This window comes from Solanum dulcamara, chromosome 7, assembly GCF_947179165.1.
Source record: "Solanum dulcamara chromosome 7, daSolDulc1.2, whole genome shotgun sequence".
NCBI lineage: Eukaryota > Viridiplantae > Streptophyta > Magnoliopsida > Solanales > Solanaceae > Solanum > Solanum dulcamara.
In genome coordinates, this window is record NC_077243.1 from 70,610,711 (window position 1) to 70,630,840 (window position 20,130).

Sequence of the window (20,130 nt, forward strand, 5' to 3'; positions counted from 1 at the left end):
CGTTACAGAAGTTTTGAGTCGCAATTTGGTAGTTTTGGCCAATTTCGGGTAAGGTAAGGTTTCTCTTTTCAATTTGGACTTTATGATGTTATTATGGAGTGTTTTACACGCCCTATAGGTGTCTAGAAATGTGAAAATGTCATAGAAACGCTTGACGTTCAAAACTAACTAAATTGGAGTCGCTGTAGTTAAATTGTAGTCGAAGCAAGAGGTTGCGCTTGTGGTGTGCTGCTGCAGGTTGTGGTGGTGTATTGAAGGGCCTAAGAGTGTTCTAAAGGAGGTGTGGGAGCTTCTGGTTGCAGCCACACGACCCCTCATTTTGTATAATTAAAGGTTTTGCAAAATCAAGACTAGAAACCCTATTTTGGTATTGTAATTTTCAGCAAGTTGTTAGAGGTTATGTTATATAATATTGCCATGTTTTATGTGTATATGAGCTGCAGGTTGTTGTTGTTCCTTGTCTTTAGTGATTAGGGATCTAATTGGAAATTCGGATAGGGGTGTTATAGGGCAGGTGCTGCCCGATTTTTGTTAACTCCTTAACGAGCTAAAGAACTAGTCGAGAATACAAGCGAGGAAATGACTTCTATGAATACTCGTGTGTAATTTGAGAAGCTGAAAATTCAAGGATGGTTGATATTTGTATTGCTTCCATGTTGACTAGGTTTAAAGGACAAGGAAGCGCACGTGATAAAGAGCAACTCGTAAGAGGTATGTGAAGCTTTCTCTTGGCATGTTTTTGGAATAAGTATATAAAGATATCTTTCTTTCCTTTCGGCATGTATTAGCTGAAGTGAATAGTATGTGAAATGTGGGGATAATTCCATTTCCATAACTCCAAGTACATCTCATAATACCTGTTCACTGCTTAGTATTTGAACTCCTGCAAGAGTTGAGTATTGCCTGTTAAGGCTTCTACGTGTTAAAAAGTAGTGTGTGGAAAGCTATTTCTCTTTTATCTTGATATGTACTTGGTATGAAAATGAGGTTATGATGTCATAGTTTTTCACCGATCCCTAGGATGGGCTGGGTATGAATTATGTACACGATGACCATACGAAGGGAAGTACAGACTAAATAGAGCTTGTTCTCTTTCTTTTTTGGCATGTCTTAGTTGTAAGTTAAGTATGATATGAGCTCCAGAGTAATTCCATTCTTAAGCATCTCCTATTTACTGCTGAATATCGAACTCCTATGGCAGTTGAACTATTTCCTTGGAAACTTCTATATGATAAAGAAGTACCAAATGTACAGGCTCCAAGTCTTAAAGACTATATGATAACAAGTGTTTCTGGTTCCATAAGAGACTTGGCCTTACGTTGGTACATGTTTAGGGTCCCCGAGGTTACAGTTGATATAGCCCATAATGGTATTTAGAGGACGCTTGAGATGACTACATTGCTACTAGAGTCCTCAGGCAAAAGCTTAATATTTTTTACTCTTTCGAGTCTGATAAGGATTTTAATTGCATATAGTTACTCATTACTCTACTCGTGGATACTGTAACACTTCTTCTCCGAGTCCCGGGCCGGTTATCAGATTCGTGTTCAATTCCACTATATTGTCCACCGCCCCTCACTAGAGGGTTGGGTTACGTATGTATATTTATAATGATGTATTGTAATAAGGTGGTAATGGCGCCGGGCCTATGATGGTCCTACAGAAATGATTCACCGGATCCCTGATAGGGCCGGCTATTGGTATAATTTGAGCATGCATGTTTTTATGATGCACAGAATACAGGTGCAGGTTTCTGATTTGATATTTTATCCCCTGCTTCTCTATTTCAGATATACTTCCAGTTGTGTTATGTTATGTTTTACATACTCAGTACATATGTCGTACTGACCCCTTCTCTCAGGGGGCTGCATTTCATGCCTGCAGGTACAGATATAGGTTTTGGGAGTCCTTCAGCTTATGATTCCATTCAGCTCAGCTAGAACAGGCTCTATTTTCTCAGAGCCTAGTTTTTGGCACTAGTCGCTGATGTATATCATTGTTCTATTATTCAGGGGTACGATGGGGGCCCTATTCCGCTATATGTTGTCGTTAATATTTTTAGAGGTCTATAGACATGTATATGTAGGTTGTGTATGTCAATTTAGTTCAGCTGGGTCTACATGATGTATGGTATATGTTATTATGTTATGGAAGCCTTGTCGGCTTGCGTTCCCTTTCATGTTATGATACAAATGAAAGAGACTACAGATATATGAAATGTTATGACCCATTGGGGGTTCTCATGTACGTATCATATTGTTTGTAGTTCAACTTGACTACACTTGATTAATGTGCATTATGTTGTCTATAGTTAACTTGACCGTAGTTAATAGATATGTATACGAGGGTCTAGGTCATACCCCAATCGTAGCCTATGGGGTTGGGTCGTGAAAACTCCCACCATAAGGAAGGAAAAGTAGAAGCAATTGGAGAATTTTCTTCATCTTCACCTATAAAACATCACTAACCCTGCAACTAAACTATGTCAAGTGGTATAGCAAGACTAATATCAGTATACGCAATATGTATTGTTAGGTATCATCAATCAACCCAATACCCACCTCATGATATACAGAAATCGACAAGAAGAAAATATGATCTTAAGAAAATACCCTCGCCAAACCTTTATGCACAAACTCTTATCATTCCCATTAACCTCATTAAGGTCATTCAAGCCTAACTTTCATTCCTTCTAGATGGTTCGCTTCCAACTCTAATATGGATCAAGGCCTAGCCCTTCTATCATATAAAGGAGTTTTGAAACTAGGGGCAACCCACTAAATCTGTCTAACCAGTCCATTACCTTTTAGTTTTCACACCAACAGCTGGCCCTAAAATAATTAGCATCTCACTTTAAAGAGGGAAATACTTAGATGGACTAAGGCTCATATTCTAATGCAGTGGCCCACCATAGCGGGACCTAACCTACCTGCCCGGAGGTAGAAGCTCTGAATTCTCTTTAAATCCCCCCATTAACATATGTGCCCATATGACATCAACAATACCTGACTTTAAGTCACTAATTTCACTTAACAATGCGTTGAATGCTCTCCACTTGTTTACTCATGACCTCAAACCTACATACAGGCGCATTTAGCAATCATAACATAATCTGAACAGGAATATACAAGAAAATATTATTGATTTACCATTTTAGGAGCAATATACAGTTTTATAGGGTAAATCTCAAATACAAAAGTCAACATGGTAACACTTGGACCTTCAGTCCTTTCATATCAATTATTACAAGGAATGGACATGTTGAGTTATAATCGAGTCAGTTTCTCTATCATCACACATATAGTTAAGATCAATTCACAGATTATAGTCACATAATGGTTCTCTCATGGAACCCATACCCAATAGTTAGTATATGTCGAAACGTGACACTCGATCCAACATATGTATCAAAACATGTCAGAATGTGACACCCAATCCAATATCACAATCACAAATATAATTACAATCCACAATGAATAGTTCACATACTTGCACAATCAAGTAACAAGTTCATTACATGAAATTGATCACAAATAGTCATTTCATTAGTTTCATTCTATCTTCCTCTTCATTAACAATATTTCATCAAGTCTTATTTATTCAAGGCATCACTTTTGATAGAACGAGTTTAAGATTATTAATTTCATACTCTTAGAATTGTAGACTAATCACAACGTATCAATCATCCAACTACAATAATTAAATGCATAAAAAACTTCACTACATTACTTAATCACTATTAAGAGTCTCTCTATAATATAGACTAAACCATAACCTATAGCCACAAGTAATCAACTAGGTTTATGATATGAGATTTATCAACACTAAGTCATTTATATTTACCTTTTATTTCAGTATATGCATCGCTCAAGTATTTCACAAGGAATAGCCAGTATGAATACACATAATTATTGATATAAACACATCCCTCTATATACATTAATAGCTCATAAACCACCAGTCTTAAGATCTCTTAATAGCGCAATAATTTCCTTACACATTAACCTTACAAAGACCATTAATCATATCAACAAGAAGTATTATGGCTAACAATCAAGAACTAGACTATCATACTCGTCACAGAATAATCATAACCGACATAATACATTTCTACCCTAAATAGTAATAACAACACATTCAACCATCCAGACTCCATGCCTGAAGGCCTAGATATGAAATCTCCCTTCAATCTATGATACATTATGCGATAAGAAATATGTCTATAACTACTCAATTAAGAAACCTAGTATATGTTATACCCCATATTTTTGCACCTTAAAACATGTTCCTAACCTTCTTAAAAATAGTCATGTGACCCCCACTATCCACACACATCAAAAAACTCTAAGGAAAGAAGAATGTGATACCCCGTAGTAGGAAAGGTTGGAAATAGAGTCATGAGAAGATGCAAGGAGTTGGAGGCCAAATAATGAGTCATAGGACTCAACTTACCTACGTAATATATTAATTTAGAAGTATAACATACTTAAGCCACATGAGTACATACCAAGCTTACGTAGCACGAATTATATAGGTTCTTAAAATAAGATGAGATTACGAATAAACATATGAGGAGGAGGAGAGAATGCCATATGAAAGCATAGGCAGGTGACACGTGGTAGTAGGTGACCCACCTTCTTGGGTTAAAGTAGGTGACCTATCTTCTTGGGGGGGAGGGGGTGGACCCCACTTCCATATGGTATCCCCTAATTGACAGCATGCATGTGTTGGTCCAATGAGGGATGAACACGTATCTCCCTTAGGGGATGACATGTGTCACCCCCTAAGGCAAAATATATCTAAATGTTAAATGAATCTTAGTCTCATTTTTATCCAAACACTTCATCAAATAAAGAAACAAAAACCCTAAACTAAGAGAGGAAAAGGTGACGGCCTAGGGGAGAAAAAGAGGTAAGTCCCAATTTCATTCCATAAATTAATTATCTAGGGTATACCAAGATGATATGGAGGTATTAATAGTATAAATTCATGGTTTGGAGTAGTACCAAATGGATAGCCAGCAGCCACGACGTTTTAACCGCGTTAGAAAAGTTTTCGAGGCGAGTTTTGGCAAGTTTTGGCCAATTTCGGATAAGGTAAGGTCTTTCCTTCCAATTTTAAGTGGTATTGTTATAGGGTGTATTATATACCTTTTATGTGTCTGGAAGTGTAATAATGTCGTAGAAATACTCGACGTTAAAAGCAAACTAAATTGGAGTCATTGTAGTTAAATTATTGTCGAAAAGAGGCATTGTGCGTGTGGGGTGCTGCTGCAGGTGTGTGGTGGTGTGTTGCAGGGATGGAACATGGACTAAAATAGGTGTGGTACCTTCTTTTTTCAGCCATCCGACCCTCCATTTCGTATGGTTAAAAGTGTTGCAAAATGGAAACTAGGAACCCTATTTTGGTATCGTAATTTTTAGCAAGTTGTTTGGAGGTTGTGTGGTGTAATGTTGCTATGTTTTGTGTGTATATGATCTGTAGTTTATTGTTTTTGGTTGGATTTACTACTTAGGGATATAATTGGAAATTCGTATAGGGCATTTTATAGGGGAAGTGCTGCCCGATTTTCGGTAATGCCTTAACTAACTAAAGAACTAGCCAAGAAGACGAGCGAGAAAATGAGTTCTATGAATACTTGGGTGCAACTTAAGATGCTGAAAAGTCAAAGGTTTTTGATATTCATATTTCTTCCATGTTGAATAGGTTTAAAGGAAGACGAGGCAAACATGATAAAGAGTAACTCGTAAGAGGTATGTAAAGCCTATTCTTTCTCTTTATTTGGCATGTCGTAGAGGTAAGTAAGGCGTGATATGATCTTTGAAGTAATTCCATTCCTAAGTGTCTCTTATTCACTTCTGGAGGTTGAACTTTTATAATATTTGAGCTACTTTCATTGAACTTTTTATATGCTAAGGACTTAATGAATATACGGGCTCCTAGTTGTAGGACTATATGAAAGCAAGTGCTCTGGAGTCCTTAAGTGGTTAGCATTACTTTAGTACATGTCTACGGACCCCGAAATGCTAAGTAATATAGCCCCTAATGGAATTTAGAGGGCAGCTAAGATGACTACACTACTACTCGGGTCCTCAGACGATAGCTTAATCCTCTTATACTATCGGGTCTCTGATAATATTTAAAATTGCATATGGTTACTCACTACTATACTCGTGCATACTATAACCCTTCTATTACCGAGTCTCGAGCTGGGGTATGTAGACGTACGCAGTTCATTGCATTATCCACCGAGTCCCTCACTAAAGGGTTTGGTACACTATATGAGAACATGATAATGTAATGATATGAAAAACTCACTAAGTCCCTCACTAGAGGGCTGGGTACATATGTATATATGTGATGATGTGTTGTAATAAGGTGGTGATTGCGCCGGGCCTATGATGGTCCTACAGATATGATTCACCGGATCCCTGATAGGGCTGGCTATATTGTATAATTTGAGCATGCATCTTTTATGATTCATAGAGTACAGGTATAAGTTTTTAATTTGATATTTTATCCCCTGCTTCTCTATTTCAGATATGCTTCTAGTTGTATTATGTTATATTTTACATACTCAGTACATATATCGTACTGACCCCTTTCTTCGGGGGGGGCTGCGTTTAATACCCGCAGGTACAGATATAGGATTTAGGACTCCGTAAGCTTATGATTCCGTTCAGCTCAACTGGAAGAGGCTCCATTATATTGGAGCCTAATTGTTGCACTGACTGCTTATGTATATAATTGTTTTTGTTTATTCAGGGGTACGGTGGGGGCCCTGTCCCGCCATATGTTATCGTTAATATATTTAGAGGTCTACAGATATGTGTATGTGGGTTGTGGATGTCAGTTTAGTTCAACTGGGTCTATATGATGTATTGTACATGTTATTATGTTGTGGAGGCCTTATCGGCTTGCATGCCCTTTCATGATGTGATACAAATGAAAGAGGCTACAGGTTTATGGAAATATTATTACCCAATAGGGTTTTGATACATACTACTATGTTGTTTATAATTTGACTTGACCACAACTGATAAATGTGTATACGGGGGTTCAGGTCGGACCCCAGTCACAGCCTACGGGGTTGGGTCATGACAGAAGTGGTATCAAAGTAGTTCATCCTTGGATTGTCTACAGACCATGTCTAGTAGAGTCTTGATTATCAATGTGTTGTGCACCACATCTATAAACAAGAGGCTACAGGACATTTAGGATGTTACCTTTCTTTCTCATCTGAGATCATGCTATAGCTCTGAGTCATAGTAAACCTCCTTATACTAACCTTGGATTTAAGCAGAAGGACGACACCAACAAAAGGAAGTAATTGACGACATGGGAAGTTATGAAGCACACAGGTATGTAAAGGAACAAAATATATCTTTTGGGTAAGGTATTGACATATGATTGAAATGTAAAGCCACAACCTGAAAGAAAAGTAGACCAGAAAGTGTAACAGATGCAGTTCAAAATTGGACATACAAGGTAAGTCCATGTTTTTTATCTTATTATTGATACTAAAAGCCCTGTGTGGCTGTGGTATGATATGATATATATATATTGGCCTTGTGAGGCATTGTTAGTATTTTCTACGTGCATGTTTTGGGATAGTAAGGAGTATAGAGGAAAATCTGCCGAAATTTTCCCAGAACAGGGAAAGGGAATGAAACATAGATTCTTCATATGTATTGGAAGTGGATACCGAGTACCCCCATTATGTTTAACTAAAGTTGTAGGATTAACTCTCCATGTCATCGATAAGGGGCACCTTTTTTTTCTTATGGAATTTTATTTCGAAGAAACAAAAGCCTATTCAGGTAGTAAAGTTTAGACCACGGCATCTCCAGCCGTAGTTGTGCCGTAGAAAAAAAAACTCAGGTTGAAGAGTAAGATGTCCAGCAATTGAGTTTCACTTTCCTTGAAAAGTACCAAGCCCCCAACTCCTAAATATAAATTGGATAAGTTGTTCATGACTTGAGGATAAACTCAGGGGGAGACCACGTGAGCCAAGTGTTTAAGAAGTACTGTGATGTTTAAGAAATTCTAGTTTTCTGATAACGATGGTTGGGAAGTGCTCTATGATAAGAGTTTATTAATTCTCCACCAAATAATTGGAGAAATAAATTCTAACCAAACCACCCCAGAGAGAGGTCATGAATTGAAAATAAGTATGAACTAAAAGGGGGATACGCAAGTATGAATTCAAAGGTGTGGTACAACAATACGGGGATAAGGTAAGATCGCTAGTAAGGCGTACTTGGTAGATGTTGACTAAGTTAAAAGCCTGTGTTGGGTACACAGCAAGGGCAAGGGACAGAAGGTATAAAGGAATGATGCGTGTACATAACGTCGCCTAAAAAATAATGGAATCCTTAAGAGACAAAGACAGCAAACTTAAGGAATACTAGTACTGCCTAATTGAAATTGGAACGACTACAAGTGCTAATTAATTTTTGATAAAGATAAGTAGAATGTGGCCTTGGACGAGTTGTTCCATGGGTCCCATTACTCAAGTACAGATTAATAAATGAGATGTCACACTATGTATGGGAAGGCTCTCATCACTTCGTGATTTAGCCAAGGTCCCGTACAGGGATAATCAGGTTAAAATAATATGCAGAAAGACGGGGACATGATACAGTACCAACTAGATTGGGGAAGGAGATTGGACAAATTTGAGACTGTACATAGAGACATAGATCAAGATATAGGCAGATAACGGTATAAGTACCCTCTAAATGGGGGAAGCAAATGGAAAAAAAACTGCAAGGGTAAAGTGGATTTAAATTTCAATAAGGACCCTGGCTGAACCAAGTTAGGAAGGTCTGGAAGTCACCTATAACTGAATAGAAGTCAGAATGCTATGTAAGGCAGTGTTAAGAATTTTTTAACAATACCTTGAGTGATATAATGTTAGAAGGTGGGTACGTATAAAAAGAAAAGGGTATAACAATGAAAGGATACCGAATAACTCAAGAGACACTACGAAGGATAATGACATCATGCTAGACCAAAAGCCAAAATGTTGGCTATAGAGTTGGTCACAAATGATGTTGATAGACAAATAACCAAGGAAAAGAAATAGAAAGCCTCCTATGGTAGGAGATGAGAAGAGCAAAGAGTGAATAAGGGAAAAGAAAGAAGTATAACAAGATGGGACAAGAAAGTTTCAATGTGAGTGAGATATGTACAGTTAAGTGAACCAGGAGACGAAAAGATTATGTCCACCTCATACAAGTTCTATCAGAATGGTTAGACAACCTATAATTGTATATGTTAAGTATAGGGCCAAGTAAGGAAGTGCATGATAGAAGGAGTTAGGATATTTTGGATATGTCACAGAAAGGCGCAAAGATGGATCGAGTCAACTACCGAGAGGGAATTAGTACCACGGGCAGAACAGGACATGTCCATGGTTGGACCAAAGGTCTACCCTGATACGGATTATAGAATGAGGAAGGAGAAGGCAAGGCAAAACATGAAAACTAGCGAGACAACGCTAAGGTATTTCTTGTACCCTCTTATATTCTTGTAAAGGTAAAGAATGAAATGAGATAACGTGTCTAGAGGGTTACTAGTGGGGGTAAGGAAAATTATGAAATGGTTTAAGTAAGATGGGCAGAACTAGTTGGTTACTACAAGAGGGCAGATTTATATGCCAAATTCCTGTAGAATTATATCAGGTAATGATAGACGGAGCACAGAACGACTATGAAAGCCAACTCTAAGGATTGAAAAACAAAACCCAAAAGGTAGAGTTCTAGTTAAAGTTTTGAAAGGAGTTAAGAAGGACTATACGAGGCTAAGGATTCCCAAATTATCAATGTCATTACGAACCTATTTTATACTCTGCGAGAGTAAGGTGCTATACGGGTTATTATGAGTAAGCTAATGAATCAGCCCATTTTCTTTCAATCAAGACCACCTATGTAGCTGAAACTAGGTGAAGTTATAGGTCAATAGGGTTGTAAGACTCCATGAGGTTCCCCCAGCTATTATCTCAGATAGAGGGACTTTAATTATAATTAACGTCTGGAGATCAGTCCAAGAAGGGATCGGGAACACAGGTAGGTCTTATTACTGTATTTTTCCCTTGAGCTGTTGGATAAACTGAGTGTACTATTAAAATGCTAGAAGATATATTGTGAGCATGTGTGGTTGGCTTCAAGAGTAACTGGGACGATCATCTGCCACTTATTGAGTTTACCTATAAAAATGGCTACCATTCTGGTATCCAGATGGCCCATACAAGATATTGTATGGTAGAGTATGTAAGTCCCCCTATTGGGGAAAAGACTAAAAGGCCCCGATATGATTTAGCAAGCTGTTGACTAGCAGCCTAGAGTCGGCAGAAGTGACATGCAGATAATCGACATCGACAATCAGAGTTCAAATTGATGATTAGGTGTTCTTAATGGGGTCACCCAGGAAGGGAGTAATAAGATTCGGCAAGAAAAGGAAACTTAGCCCAAAATACGTTAAACCTTATCAAGTTGCTTGTAAGATGGAGAAAGTTGTCTGTAAGTTGAACTTACCACCTGATTACGAAACTATACGCCCAGTACTTCTAATATGGATACTTCACAAATGTACTAGTGATCCACCCAGAGTATGTCCCATAGATGACACCCACAAAATGGAATCCCATAAGGAAAAACCTATAGCTATCTTGGATCGGCAAATTAGAAGGTTGCGAACTAGGATATGACTTCCGTCAAGATATTGTGGCAAAACAAAAGCCAGAAAGGGGATGACCTAGGAAGTCAAAAAGTAGATAGAAAGAAGATATCCGTACTTTTCCCTATATACAAAGGTAATCTAACCTCCTAAATGGATTGAGAGACGACGGTTATATAGAACCCCCGAAATCCTCATAAGACCCTATAAGACGAGTTAACATTCGAGGACGAATGTTCTAAAGGGGGGAAGGATGTTATATCCCACACTTTTTCACCTTGAAACGTGTTCCTAACCTTCTTAAAAATGGCCATATGACCCCTACTTTCCACACACATCAAACAACTCTAAGGAAAGAAAAATGTGATACCCTATAGTAGGAAAGGTTGGAAATAAAGTTATGAGAAGACGGAAGGAGTTGGAGGCCAAATAATAAGTCATAGGACTCAACTTAACTACTTAATCTATTAATTTAGAAGTCTTACATACTTAATCCACTTGAGTACATACCAAGCTTAAGTAGCACGGATTACATAGGTTCTTAAAATAAGACGAGATTATGAACATACGAGGAGGAGGAGAGAATGACACATGGAAGCATAGAGAGGTGACATGTGGAAAAAGGTGACTCACCTTCTTAGTCAATTAGGTGACCCACCTTCTTGGGGGGGAGGTGGACCCCACTGCCATGTGGCATCCCCTAATTGGCAGCATGTATGTGTTGGTCCAATGGGTGATGGACATGTGTCTCCCTTAGGGGATGACACATATCACCCCCTAAGGCAACATATATCTACATGCTACATGACTCTTAGTCTCATTTGTATCCAAAAACTTCAGCAAAGAAAGAAACAAAAACCCTAAACTAAGAGAGAAAAAGGTGACGGCCTATGGGAGAAAAAGAGGTAAATCCCAATTTCATTCCATAAATTAATTATCTAGGGTATAACACAATGATATGGAGGTATTAATAGTATATAATCATGGATTGTATCAGCACCAAATGAATAGCAAGCAGCCGCGACGTTTTAACCGCATTAGAAAATTTCTGAGGTGAGTTTTGGCAAGTTTTGGCCAATTTCGGATAAGGTAAGATCTTTCCTTCCAATTTGAAGTTTATGGTGTTGTTATAGGGTGTATTATACACCTTTTATGTGTCCGGAAGTGTAATAATTTCATAGAAATGCTCGACGTTAAAAGCAAACTAAATTGGAGTCATTGTAGTTAAATTATAGTCGAAAAGAGGCATTGTGCGTGTGGGGTGCTGCTGCAGGTGTGTGGTGGTGTGTTTCAGGGCTGAAACATGGCCTAAAATAGGTGTGGGTTCTGCTTTTTTCAGCCACCCGATCCTCTATTTCGTATGGTTAAAAGTGTTGCAAAATGGAAACTAGGAACCCTATTTTGGTATCGTAATTTTCAACAAGTTGTTTGGAGCTTGTGTGGTGTAATGTTGCCATGTTTTGTGTGTATATGATCTGCAGTTTATTTTTGTTGGTTGTCTTTACTACTTAGTGATATAATTTTAAATTAAGATAGGGTATGTTATAGGGGAAGTGCTGCCCGATTTTCAGTAATGCCTTAACTAACTAAAGAACTAGCCGAGAAGACAAGCGAGAAAATGAGTTCTATGAATACTTGGGTGCAACTTAAGATGCTGAAAAGTCAAAGGTTTTTGATATTCATATTTCTTCCATGTTGAATAGGTTTAAAGGAAGACGAGGCAAACATGATAAAGAGTAACTCGTAAGAGGTATGTAAAGCCTATTCTTTCTCTTTATTTGGCATGTCGTAGAGGTAAGTAAGGCGTGATACGATCTTTGAAGTAATTCCATTCCTAAGTGTCTCTTATTCACTTCTGGAGGTTGAACTTTTATAATAGTTGAGCTACTTTCATTGAACCTTTTATATGCTAAGGACTTAATGAATATACGGGCTCCTAGTTGTAGGACTATATGAAAGCAAGTGCTCTGGAGTCCTTAAGTGGTTAGCATTACTTTAGTACACGTCTAGGGACCCCGAAATGCTAATTAATATAGCCCCTAATGGAATTTAGAGGGCAGCTAAGATGACTACACTACTACTCGGGTCCTCAGACGATAGCTTAATCCTCTTATACTATCGGGTCTCTGATAATGTTTAAAATTGCATATGGTTACTCCCTACTCTACTCATGCATACTATAACCCTTCTATTACCGAGTCCCGGGCTGGGGTATATAGACATGCGCAGTTCACTGCATTATCCACCGTGTCCCTCACTAAAGGGCTGGGTACACTATACGAGGACATAATAATGCAATGATATGAAAAACTCACTGAATCACTCACTAAAGGGTCGAATACGTATGTATATATGTGATGATGTGTTGTAATAAGGTGGTGATGGCGCCGGACCTATGATGGTCCTATAGATATGATTCACCGGATCCCTGATAGGGCTGGCTATATTGTATAATTTGAGCATGCATGTTTTATGATTCACAGGGTACAGGTACAGGTTTCTAATTTGATATTTTATCCCCTGCTCCTCTATTTCAGATATGCTTCCAGTTGTATTATGTTATGTTTTACATACTCAGTACATATATCGTACTGACCCGCTTTCTTCGGGGGGGCTGCATTTCATGCCCGCAGGTACAGATATAGGATTTGGGACTCCGTCAGCTTATGATTCCGTTTAGCTCAACTGGAAGAGTCTCCATTATATCGGAGCCTAATTTTTGCACTGACTACTACTGTATATAATTGTTTTTGTTTATCCAGAGGTACGGCGGGGGCCCTGTCCCGCCATATGTTATCGTTAATATTTTTAGAGGTCTGCAAACATGTGTATGTGGGTTTTTGATGTCAGTTTGGTTCAGCTGGGTCTATATGATTTATTGTACGTGTTATTATGTTGTGGCAGCTTTGTCGGCTTGCGTGCCCTTTCATGATTGATACAAATGAAAGAGGCTACAGGTTTATGGAAATTTTATCACCCAATAGGGTTCTAATGCATGCTACTATGTTGTTTATAGTTCGACTTGACCACAACTGATAAATGTGTATATGGGGTTCAGGTCAGACCCTAGTCGCGGCCTACGAGGTTGGGTCGTGACAGTATACCTGGCGCCTAGCAGTTATAGAAAGATTATAGCATGATCTCTGACTTCCAGAGGGAAAAACTATGGAGACGGGCGTGAAATCTATAGGTTGTAGTCTTCCTTGCACTAGGAATCTCTTCTTCCCTTCTCTTCAAGCCTACAATAGCTTTTTGGGGGGTTTCTAGGGTAACTCTAATTTATTTTGGCACTAAAGGGAAGAAGGAGATAATAAAAATATGCTTCATTTTTTTCTGGCCCGTTAAATCCCACCACAGCGGCCTAATTCCTGCCTAAGCAGCCCAGTATGAATAGTGCTTAGTAAAATGGGCATAACATTTTACTCCGGACTCAAACTGAGGCAACTCGGTGGTGTTGGAAAGAAGACTCATAGACCTTTAATTTGATAGGTAATGGAATACCTAATTCATAATAGGTAAGAGTTGTAATCATTTGAAGTTAACCTTAGTTTAAACTCAAGTCTAAAATGAAATTGAAAAGATACTTTTAACTCAACTTTGAGATAGGAGCATTGCACGACCTTAATTCACAACTAATGCACCGGCATACCAAGTAATTGAATCTAATCCTATGACGAATGAGATTCGTATACCTTTACCGTAGATATTATTTTAGTAATGACGGAATATGTCATTACAACTTAATAGTCCCTTCTTTCATCTTTCCTCCATTTCCCATTTATTCTTACTATATACCCAATAAATTTTGTTTGCCAAATTTAGAAATTTTGAAAATTAAATTACTAATATATACTTCAAATATGAAGTGGTCCTCATTAATAATTTCTATGGAATATTAGTTCATTTATTTACTCTATAGAAGTGGTCCTCATTAATAATTTAGAGTACGATATGCATACTCCTACAAACATCAAGCCAGACAATTGACAACTTACCTTTAATTTAAAGCCTCAATTCCTACAATAATAGGGTCAAAAAGTACTTTATCGCTCCTCATTGTCACTTCCATGCATTGCCCATCTTTCCTAGGATTTTGCGTTGTGTCTCTAGGTAAAGTACTAGTCTTCCTTTGATTTAATGCTACTAATAACTAGAACATCTGATGCTCCTACTCCTTGATAGAGATAGAGTGTGAATCCAACAATTGGTTGATATTAGTCATGTCACCTCGCATATCTCTGACTCCAGACTCAGTCGCCTCAACCTTCTGTAGGACCTTTGTCATTATGTCTTTCATCTTAGAGTTGTAATTATTGTTTTCGGGCCGATCTCTTTTCATAAGTGGCACATACACCCCATTTTTGTCATTCTTGAAGTTATCTTTGTTCTGCCAACTTCCTTGATTATGATTTTTGGTCTGATCATAGTAGTTATCCTTTCGAAAGCTCCGACCTTGGTTCTCGGAGTTGTATGTACAACCCCTCCCCCCCCCCCCCCCCGCATTATTCAGAAACTTGGATTCCTCCTAATAATCAAAATATGGCGCATCATATTGACTATCAATATCTATAGCTTTCACCTTCTCCATCCCTCCACCTAACAAACACTTGGTCAACATATCCATCTGCGTCTTCATGTGAGCGACGTTTGGATCACGTTCCTCTTTCTTTCACCTTTGCTCCACTGACATCTCAAAAGGAAAGCCAAAACCTCCCTTATCAGTGTCTCTAGTGTATCAGGCTCTGTTATTCTGTGCGAACTAAGCAAAAATTGTTGTGGCTTCCTAAAATGTCATGGCCATAAATGAACCACCACAAGCCGCATCTATAACTGTCTTTGTCACAAAGCTGCAAGACCTGTAGAATACCTTCTTCAAGTGCTTATCAGTAAGTTGTGATTTGGACATATCTTTAATTTGTGTTTGAATCTCTCCCAAGTCCCATGCACTGCTTCAGTAGGTTGTTGCTTGTGAGAACCAATCTCATCCTTGATTTGAAACTTCTTGGATAGTGGGAAGAACCTCTCTAGAAATGCTTCCCTCAGCTCTCTCCAGATTGTGATAGACTCATGTGGAAGATCATTCAACCACTTCAATGCCTCCCCAAACAAAGAAAATGGAAACAGATACATTTGTACAGCTGATTGGTTAACTCCATGGATTTTAGATGACTTGCAGGTGGCGATAAAGTTCATCAAGTGTTGGTTGGCATCATCAATTATTGCTCTGCTAAATGATCCTTTTAGGTTCAATATTTGCAGTATGGTACTAGTGATAGTGAACTTTACACCTTGAGTAGTAGTGGGAGGATTATATCTCCTGTGCCATCAGTATCAGCATCATTATCAACTAGGGAAAAGTTCACGGGTCTTTGATCTCTGCCCCTTACTTCTTCAATAAGTTTATCCCTGTTGCCAGCTTCATTCCTTACTTGATTGTCAACAAGCTCTCTTAGCCTTTGCGCCTCACACTCTTGCACATTTATTTTCTGAATTGACCTTTGGAGTTGAGGATCGTAGGGAAGCAGTGGTTCACCCTTACTACAGATATTTGGCATGCACTACTTGTTCCCTTCAAAAACAAAAACAAGAAGCAAAAATAGAATTAGGAAGATAGAACTACAAACTAAAATAACAACTAATAGAATATTTTCTAAGCCGTATTCCCCCGGGAATGACGCCATTTTTGATAATATTCAAGTATACCTCTCAAAATAAATATAGACGATCATTAACAATATATTTACCCAACTAAGAGTCGGGGTCTATCCCACAGGAAATAGGCTGAAATAATTCTATTAGCAAGGACTTTTCAGTTGTAGTTTCTGCTTCCCAAAAATAAAAGTGCATAAAGTAAAATTGGAGTTTTGTTGACTGATTAAGTAACACTTAATGATGTAAATAGTAAAGTAACTAAAAATTAGGTTGTGAACAATATGAGAATTTAGCTAGGATTAGGTTCCCCATGACGTTTAACTTAGAAGATTAATCCTGTTAATGATAACCTTCAATGAGTTGCATGCAAAATCTAGCGAGTTGTGTAACATCTAATTCACCCCTTATTCTTTCGTAGACGTATTTCATTCATCTCTCCCTCAGTCTCAGAATGTGTATTTTACTAACCCTATCTCTAGATCTCAGAGTACTATCCCCTTCTAGGCTCAAGTGACTTAGACAAAGTTTTGTTCCTCCGAATTATAGTTGTGGTAATCTTTTCCTAATCACTACCTCTCTTCCACGCAGGAAATAAATACGAGCAGATTCCCAATGCATGCACTCATCAAGAAATACTTTTAAATGAAGAAAATCATAATACATGCAAAACATCTAACAAAAACCACCCTACATGTTTGTCTACTTTTTTATGTTGTCATGGTTCCTACAACCCTAGTTGTGGACTTAGCTACTCATAATTGTAAGTAAAAGAATAAGAATTTATGTAGAATTCATGAATCAATACCTATATGAATAAAGAAGTAAACTTTGAATCACACACATGAACCACAAATCAAGAATGAAAACCAAAATTGTATTACAAGAATCAATCTCAAGAAGTAATAGCATGTGTCTACCGATGTCGTTCATAATAATAACCAAAAATATAATAATACTGTGTAACCCTAAAAACATAATAAATTTGGGTATCTATAGAAGTACAAAACCTAATCCTAAACCAACTATAAAAACTTAAGTCGGCACAGTTCCTGCCCAAGCAGTACGGACCGTACTGATCTTCACTGTCTGTGTTCCGGCTTTCGTGGTGTTTGACTTAGCTCCCATTGTCTGGCCTTCATATCTTCACGGGCAAGAGCCATGCCTCATGGTACTGACTATGTCCAGTACTGGGTCCATAGTGATTGCCTTTACAGAATCTTCAAAGTCTTTAACCAACCTTCACGATCCATCATCATGGTCCGTAGATGACTCCACATCCCATGAAGGTTACCTTAGAGTTTCACTTAGTCAAAATTCAATCCACTTTCAGCTTCACACAGTCAGCATTACGGCAGCTACCATGGCTTGTGTTGTGCTATACGGCCTGTAAAAGGGTTCTGTGGACTGAAACTTTATCAATACTTCAGTATTAGCCACATCCTCTCATCAACAATATGCTATCCACCACGGCCCGTGCAAGGAACTACAATCCATGGTGGAACTCGTAGTCCTTAGTCTTCAGCAAAACAGCATCTCAGACCCACAAAATCATCCAAACTCGTGTGAGACTTAGATTTCTACAAAATAAAAAAATACACATCATATCTACAGAAACATGCTTGCAACGCACACTAATTTACCATTTTGAGCGTCAAAAGTGTCATAAATACCCGACACATCACCTAGCACCAAAATCAATAACACAGGCTCGAAGTATATCATCCAACACCTGAATCATCCGCTCAGACTGCCTATCGGTTTATGGGTAAAAAGTTGTACTCATATTAAGCCTAGTGCCCAAAACATAGTGTTATGCCCTCCAAAAGGTCGAAGTAAGCAACAAACCCCAATCCAAAACAATAGATACAGGCACCCTATGAAGCCGAACAATTTGACTGATATACAACTGGCTAGCTTCTCTGTCGTATACTTCACCTGAAATGGAATGAAATGGGCAAACTTGGTCATTCTATCAACAACCACCCATATAGAGTCATAACTACCCACAGTGGTAGGAAAACCCAAAACAAAGTCCATAGTGATCCGCTCCCACTTCCAAGTTGGAATGACCATCCTCTAGGTCACACATCCAGGCCGCTGGTGCTCACACTTGACCTATTGACAGGTTAAATATTTGGACACAAAGTTTGTGATGTCCTTCTTCATCTAACAACACCAATAATGCTGACTAAGGTCATGATACATCTTTGTCGCACTTGAATAAATAGAATATCAAGAACAATGAGCCTCATCTAGAATCAAGCTGATCAGATCACCCATCTTGGCCACATAAATTCTTTCCTCAATCCTCAAAACACCATCTAAATCAAATCTAGCCTCCTTGGCTTCACCCCTCAACACCTTATCTCGAATGAAACATAACTTCTCATCATCAAATTGTCACTCTCGAATCTACTCCATTAGAGAAGAGCGAGCCTTAATGAAAGAAATAAAACCTCTCTCCTTAGAAACCTATAATCGGATAAAGTTGTTGTCTAACCTCTAAAAATTCCTAGCCAAGGGAATCCTGTCAATACTTATCTATGTGAGACTCCTCATACTAAGAGTTTTCATACTCAAAATATCGGCCACCATATTGGCCTTCTCCGGAAAACTCAAAGCATCGGCCACCATATTGGCCTTATCTGGTTAATACAAGATAGTCATGTCATAGTCCTTTAGTAGCTCAACCCATCTGTGTTGTCTCAAGTTCAGATCCCTCTGGCTAAAGATGTACTGAAGACTCCGGTGACCGGTGAATATCTCACAATGCACACCATACAAGTAATGATGCCATAGCTTCAGTATAAACACCACCGCTGCTAACTCCAAGTCATGGGTAGGGTAGTTCTTCTCATAAGCCTTCAATTGTCTAGAAGCATAGGAAACTACCTTCCCCTTTTGCATCAACGCCCCACCTAAACCAAGTTTGAAAGAATCACAATACACGGTGAAGTCCATACCATCCTTGGGTAAGGTTAAAATAGAAGTTGTAGTCAATAAAGTCTAGACCTTTTGGAAGCTCACCTCACACTCATCATACCAATAGAAATCAACTACCTTTTGAGTCAGTCTATTTAATGGAAACACAATAGTAAAGAATCTATGCATGAAGCGTCTATAATAACCAGCCAAATCTATAAAACTCTGAATCTCGGTAGGGAAAGTAGGCTTGGTCCAGCCTCTAACTGCCTCAATCTTGGTCGGATCCACCTAGTACCCTTCTTAGAGACCATGTGTCCTAGAAATGCCACAGAATCAAGTCAAAACTCACATTTGGAAAAAATTGAATATAACTTCTACTCTCTCTATTTTTGAAGCACCAATCTCAAATGACAAGCATGATCCTTCTCTGTCATGGAATACACTAAGATATCATCAATGAAAATGATCACAAAGGAGTCTAGATATGGATAAAACACCTCATTCATCAACTCCATGAACGTTGTTGGGGTGTTAGTTAAATAAAAAAACATTACCCAAAACTCATAATGGCCATAATAGATCTGGAAAGCTGTCTTGGGAATATCCGATGGCCTAATCCTGAACTGATAGTACCTAGATCTTAAGTCAATCTTAGATAACAAAGTTGTTCCCTGAAGCTGATCAAACAAATCACTCAATGAGAGAAATAGGATATTTGTTCTTAACAGTCACCTTGATCAACTATCTATAATCAAAGAAAATCCTCATAGACCCATCCTTCTTCTTTACAAATAAAAATGGTGCACCACAAGGTGACACACTAGGGCAAATAAACCACTTACTCAAATCCTATAATTGATCCTTCAACTCCTT